Here is a 7300-nt window from a genome sequence, read left to right on the forward strand (position 1 = left end):
AGCAAGATGTCGTCTGAGCACCAATACGCGATGCACTTCTTTCTCATTGTTTTGTTGGTTTGCCTGGACGCTCCAGCCACTGAAGGTATGGTATCTACTCTCAGTTGCATTCGCTGAATGTAAACCTTAATTCAACTTCTCACGGCAAGCTCAGGCGTTTTTATGTCTTGTTGATCAGAGAAGAAGCGAACTGAAAGATGGGGGAGGAGCGCACAGATCAAGGAAATTGAGAATTAAATCTCTTCCTAAAGCAATCAACATGTCCATTCCTAGGATATCGGCTGCGCATTCAGTTAAAACTTTGTAGGTGCGATCACTTTAAAGAAAAAATTTTTACTTATTCCTTTACAGCACTCGGATTCAAGGCCGGAAAAGAAAACGTAACAACAAGCTCACCAGGGCTGTCCGGTTGTAAGAAGATTTACTTCCAAACGCCATTTTACGGCGGACAGCAAGTAACGGTTCTCGCCACAGTTGGCCATACCGTGAAGAGCCAAACCCCTCGGAACGGCGCTGCAGTCTGGGTAGAAGATGTTAAAGCGAGTGAATTTACAATCTGTGTTCTCGAATATGCCAACGGTTCAAATAAGTCCATTGAGGTAAACTATCTTGCGTTTGAAACGAAACCCCATGGATCTCAAACTGGCACCACATCCTTAAACTCTTGGACAACTGGAACGGAATGCAAGAGGATCGATTTCCAGCAGGTTAGAATTTGTTTTGTTAAGTGGTATAGAAAGTAAAGAGATATAAAAATTTCATGAAAAAGGGAGCCTCGATTGCGGATATGTGGACGTAAGAAAGAAAAATACAAAATACAAAATATTAATATCGTCAGTTAACCCTAAAAAATGATGATTGCAGTATACCAGTTAATCTAATCAGTATGACAAAAGATGAAGAAATAGTGTGTAGAAATTGTAGATCAAAGAATTAAACCTGGCCATCCACTCAGAAGTTCCTCAAAAATGCAAAAAAGAAAACAAAGAAATGCCAAAAAGTTGCCAAATATTGGCAGAAACTGCCTAAAACGGTTTGCCAGTCTTTTTTGTGTGCAGAATTTGTCAAAAAGTTGCTAATATTTTTGAAAGGAATTAGGGCGAAAAGAGCTTTACTTTACGTAAGGAGGTTGTTTACAGCATCAAAAGCGCCGATCTTGGTTACCAAGACGAGGTATTTAGAGTGAAATTACGACTCTAAAAACGGGTCCTAAAAACGAGAGTTTTTGTATCTGAGAGTTTTTGTATGTATCTGAGTGCGTGATTATTCGCTGGTGCGACAAAAAAAAAAAAAACAACAACAAAAACAAAAGTGACCTTTTAATCATGTTGCAAAATCATTACCGCAATCTACGGAGCTAAAAACAAGCAAGTCTTTTTCAAAGTGAAAATGAACTTTCTCCCTACTTTGAACTGAAGTACAAGTTTTTAGAGAGATATAGGAAGCCGCTTACGATTCCGAGTACGAGAAAACGACGAAATCATAAAGGCTTGGACAAGAAAATGCAGAAGCAAACGAAGGAAATCCGCAAGGCAAAGTTCAGCAGTCGGAGAAGCTCCAGTGCCAGTTGTGACATATGTAGAAGACGAAATGGCAGCTTTCAAGGCGAACATTACCTCACCAACTACTAAGAAAAGCGCAGCTACAGTACAGCATTCATTTTGCGAGTATGTAGGCCATCCCATAAAGGTCACAATGTTCCAGTTAAGAAACCATTATCAAATATCTTGTATACGACGGTTCCTCTCGGCTGAAATACACTTAAAAAGTAGACGAAGGACATCGCCTCAACTGCGTCCTTGGATGGCAAATTCACAAACTCAAGCGGCCGTAGAACAGTCATACTCAAAGCCTACGCGACGACTTTCATCCGCTTAAAATCTCGGAGCTAAAAGGTCACGCTAACCCAGATTCAACTGCAAGTTACAGCCTCTGGAAAAACGACGAAGGATGTCAAACAAGCTGGCTGGGTTTGCCTTTAGTGCTACTTCTTAACTGGGGCATCGTTCAACAACTCCTCAGTTAATATTTCTATCAACTTGCAATATGGTACAACGGCAGTTCTCGATCGGTAAGCTTTTCTGCTACGAGAAATACATTTCGACTTTTTATTCTTGACTCGATGTTCTTTAGAAGAACTTGAACACTGAAAATTTGGCTGGTATTCAAGTTTTAATTTAAGTGTAAGATAGTTCTTACTTAAAACTGTTTGCTCAACGTTGTTGAATACCAGTCACTGCTTTCTGGCTTCACTTCGAGACTTGTGCGATATCGGTTCCTCGCGTGAAATTTAACGTGGAAATCACGAGTCAGGTAATCAATCTTCTTTACTGAAACTTGTCAATCATCTGCCCTTTTCAAACGTGACTTGTGCAAACGCTGACCATTAAAATATAGCGTGATAGCTCAGCAGAAAGTATTGGAAACAAATAGCGTCAGGGGATAAATATCTAAATTCGGGATATTTCTCAATAACTGAAGAAACACACTAAAGAGCCGCCTCTCTTGATGAGAGTTTGCCTCAAGTAAACCAATTGTAATTCAAAAGTTGCCAAACAACGTAAGGCTAAGCCTAAACAGAAAACTGTTTCAATGCAATCGAAAAACATGATGTTACTATGTTGAAATTTGTTGAAATTAAGAAGCGCTTATCAATTGAGACTAACTACAAAGATTATTTTTCCTCATCGAACACAAATGTTCCTAATGCGAAAGATCAAAACCGATAACAGTAAGCTGATTAGTGGTTTTTGGACTTAAGCGTATTTTTCTTCTTTTGAATATTTAAAATATTCTCGGCGGGCTCTCATTAAGAAAACATTTACACTTTCTGCAGCGTGTAGCGGGTTGCGTGACTCACTTTTGAATGTTAATTTGTTATTGGAGGCATTTTGTATTTTTACCATCTCAAACGTTCCGTCAGTTTTTCAAAAGATCTGTTGCAATCTCAAAATGTCTGTAAGTTGAAGAACCTTTGAAGGCTCAAGCAAGTATTCTCCCATTATCGGTCATTTTCTTTTCCCTGATCTGTTCATTCGGTCATTCACCCACTCACTCCCTTAATTTACTAATCTTAACTCCTCTCATTATTTCATTTCAGCGGTTTTCGACTCCTCCAACCATATTTGTAACTGCTAGTCACCAAGTTCCCAAGAGACCTCAAGATGCCATGGCCGTGTGGGTGGAGGAGTTGCGCGTGGACAATTTCAAAATTTGTCTCAGAGAAGCAAAGATTTTCGATGGACCCCATAAAGGCATAAGGATAGTGAGTAAATTGAAATTTCGTTTTCTGTCTTTCGGCAGTCGAATGAACTAGACTCTGGCAAAGATATGCACTTCGTCAAAGATGAATGAAAACCATGATGATCCCTGACTAAAGAACGGTATTCTAAAATATTTACATGCGTTACAATGTTACAAATATATCAGAGGTCAACTTCCCATGTGACGTGCCCGATCATCTTCCATTTTCAAGTTGTTCAAGATGAATCTTTTTTGTACCAGTATAAAGCATCAATCGTTGGATTTCAAAAGAAAATAATACAAAGAAAGTATGTTTTTGGTAGCTCTTTGATAAACCTCTAGCTACTTGTACCAATCATATGGCAGAAACCGTTGACTGGAAGCAGCTGAATGCATAGACAAGGAGAGTTGCTTCTTTTATAACTTTTTTTCTGAAAAAAGGCTTATTATCTACATCCTACTGGGTTTGAGCCGAGTAGCTTGCCAATAGTTTAATGTACTCTTATACGTTGGTTAAAACAGTCCTTAATTGTGTATGTTTTTATTTCTTTAATAATTGAGAGGTTTTAACTACAATATCTTTTATTTCTTCTGCAGAATTGGATGGCGTTTACAAATCTGAGTGTTGACAATTTCACCATAACCGACAGTCTCGTGTTTACCAATACAAACTCACCATCTGATCAGGATAACTACGCTTTCTGTCAAGTAAGAATAATTATCGCCAGCCCGCGGCATTATTGTTTCTTATCTAAATCCTCTTTATAATAGGGCATCAAAAGGGCAACAACAGCAATGCTTTCATTACAATGGAGGAAGTTAAAATTGACTGTTAACATGGAACTATTTGAGCTGTGGGCCCACAAAATCTGTCATAAATAGTTTCTAAGACCCAATTTTATCTTCGGTGACCAATTGGTCAAACATACTTTTCCTCTTGTTCAAATCAAAGCCGCTGTGTATTGGAATCTAAACATTGGAATCAGCGCATTATAAATACCAATATGAATTATTTATCAACCTTAACTCTAAAAGAGACACGCAGAAATACAGTCGATATTAAATTATTGTTTTCCTTTACATTGCAGACAGTGAACTTCACAAAACCATTTTATGCTCGTCCTGTTGTGTTAGTGACGCCAAAACGCACGGACAACAACAACAACAATGGTTACCTTTCTGGGTCACGTTGTAACGCTGTCACCGCTTGGGTCGAGGTAAGGAATACTTCTTGTGACCTTTGCGTGAGTTTAGCAAACACTCATCCGGTAATGGCACAAATATCCCAAGTTCCTCGGGACCAGTAAATATTATATGACATAGCGTAACAACGTAAATATAACAGTTTGTATGGGAATGTAACAATCGCATATAACAGCTTCAGATATGGAAACAAAATTCAATAAAAACATTTACTTTAACTCTTTTGTTTGTTACTTGTGTTTCTATGCTGTTTTGGGGCCGTTTCAAAGCGATTTCAGCAAGGTTTTGTTTCACTCTAACTTCTGTTTATATGCAGTTTTTTTTTTTTTTAATACTATTCCGGCGGTATAACAACATGAACCAGGCCGGGTTTAATTCATCTTTGGTTTTATTCAGCATACATCTACAACTGATGCACAAGTGTGTGTGAAGAATTACAACAGCAACGCCAACAATAAAGATGTTATCACTGTCGACAACATGGTCACTGGAGGTAGGCAAAAAGATTCCATCTGGAGATTGAAAAAACACTTGGTATATTTAGCATTCTCTTTCCTGTATCCATTTTCCCCCTCTACGATGTTGCTCATTGCAGTAATCTTTGTAAAAGCTTGCAAACCCACACTGGGAGGGCAGAAGTGTAGATACAATGTAACTATCAAGCAAGTGTGTACTAGAAGATCAAATCGTTTCTTCACAATTGTTCTGATTGTTTATATGTCTTGCCAGACTTGGATCCTTGCATCGACGTGCATGTCATTATCATTGCTTGTGTAAAGCGTTTGGACCAAATGATGCTCGCTGCGTTGCTGTTGACAGTTGTCCATCCTACCAAGAACCAGTCTGCTCATCCAATGGCACAACATACGACAATGAGTGCTTGTTTCGACAGGAAATGTGCATTCAGCGACTGAATTTCTCTGTGCAACACCCTGGTAGTTGTGAAGGTTAGAAATTGTTTTACTCTGAAATTTCTGACGATGTCGAAGAAGATGATGATGATTACGATGAAAAAACCTGGAAAGTTTAAATTGTTTGTACTGATTGGTGTTTTGTACTGTTATTTTCTTAAAGGTTTTCCTTTCCAGCGAGGTCGCCGTCACATGCCACACATTCCTTCACTCGGATATTCTCATTGTGAAGTAATTCGCCTCAAGCCTTATGTGTTTTATCCTGACAAACCACTTGAAGTTCAGATCACTGTCAATCATATTGACACCAGTGACAAGTCATACGTACATGATGCCGCTGTGTCGTGGGTTGAGAATGTCGGTTATGATCGATTCACTGCGTGTGTGATGGCGGCAGGCTACAATGAGCGAAAATCAAAAGCTAACGTGACAGTTGATTGGATGACGTACCAAGGGGCTCCAGCGGGTGGTGTTGCCGGGGAAGAACGGATATCACAATGGTGGACTGGAACGACTTGTAAATCTGTCAATTTTCCATCGGTAAGTACTTTCTCGTTTCATTTTACAACTCAAGTTCACGAAGAATAATTTTGAATAGTTTACAGTTATCGGATTTCGTTCAATATAATATGATTTCCTTTGGACTAATGGCACTAAAGTGTCACCTAACACTCAGCCATTAGAGCACTAACCCGCACTGTTTCCAAATCCTCGTTTCTGTTAAACAGCACTAGGGCAACAGCAACAACAACATCAGTAGGCTGAACGTGAACGGTAACAGCTTGTTTTTTTGTTTTCTATGCAGGGAAAGTTTTCAGTGATACCTTCAGTGTTTGTTACCGCAGTGCACTATCGTGCAGGACTCAAGCGTGACGCTGCCAGTGTGTGGATTGAAGACATCACGCAATCCTCCTTTAAAGTTTGTTTGAGAGAGCTTCAGAACTACGCAGGATCTCACGACGATGTTTATACTGTAAGTATCTGTACCTTTTTTTATGTACCAACCATAAGGTACTGAGAGATCTTTATCACTTACTTTAGCCACTTAACACTGGTCTTTTGCATTGGCAGCTAGGTCTCTAGCATACTTCACCATGGAGACATATAATTAAGAAATAGAATCTTGATTTAGACGTTTGCTTATGGATATCTCACTTAATACTATTTCCATCTCAATTTTCTAGTTAACATTTATTTATTTTTCTCTTTTAGAAATGGTTGGCGTTTTCTTCGCTCCACAAGCCTCTTTTTACAGAACATAGTTCAGTCTATTTTGCTAACGCCCAACATCCACCTGCAGATTACAACAATGCCTATTGCAAGGTTGGTATCTTTTTCGTCTTACAAGAGAGCTTGCCTAGAATTAATTTTTTAAAAAATTTAAGAGTTAGTGTACAGACCCACAGAACAGCGCCAATTTAAACAATACTCACTCAGTAAGTTATTATAAAATTCAGTTTGCTAGTGGTCAAAGTTGAATAACACCCCGCTTACTTAATGAGAGTTTTTCTCTAGGATATCCGCTTTACTGAAAAGTACAACAGCACCCCAAATGTGTTTGTTTCCGCGAACCATTCGTCTAGCGGTGGAAATCGACAACCAGTACACAATGGAATAACTGCTTGGGTAGAGGTAATTCTGTTTCTTCACTTTATTAAGCATTTCCATTTAAACTGCATTTTTGTCACGCCAGTCGAACCAAATCTCGTCTGTTTGAAAGAGTTCTTGGCTTCTTCCAATTTTCTCAGGGGGAACATCAATGCAGAATTAGTTTCGTACCCTTTTACATCCGTTATTTTCCATCAAATTAAATGCGGGGAAAATCGTAAAATACAAGATGGCGTCTCCAAGACAGCCAAGAAAGTTGAGAGATACCTACTAGATGCAAATGATATGATATTGATATGTCTTACTAGAACGAAAACCCCACGGGAGGTACATCG

The 7300-nt window shown here is 38.9% G+C and overlaps 1 pseudogene across 1 annotated transcript in view; it reads left to right on the plus strand.

Moving 5' to 3' along the window:
- LOC149105841 (uncharacterized) overlaps window positions 1–7300 on the plus strand; it is a 13619-nt pseudogene continuing 6319 nt past the window's right edge. The window contains exons 1-11 of the transcript XR_016201487.1: window positions 1–85; window positions 352–707; window positions 3101–3265; window positions 3841–3951; window positions 4332–4460; window positions 4843–4939; window positions 5176–5393; window positions 5521–5897; window positions 6163–6330; window positions 6570–6680; window positions 6873–6989. The product of XR_016201487.1 is annotated as an uncharacterized LOC149105841 (transcript). The remainder of the gene's footprint in view (window positions 86–351; window positions 708–3100; window positions 3266–3840; window positions 3952–4331; window positions 4461–4842; window positions 4940–5175; window positions 5394–5520; window positions 5898–6162; window positions 6331–6569; window positions 6681–6872; window positions 6990–7300) is intronic.

This window comes from Orbicella faveolata, unplaced genomic scaffold (genome assembly GCF_042242905.1).
Source record: "Orbicella faveolata isolate gen_17 unplaced genomic scaffold, um_ofav_v1 contig_34, whole genome shotgun sequence".
Classification (NCBI taxonomy): Eukaryota; Metazoa; Cnidaria; class Anthozoa; order Scleractinia; family Merulinidae; genus Orbicella; species Orbicella faveolata.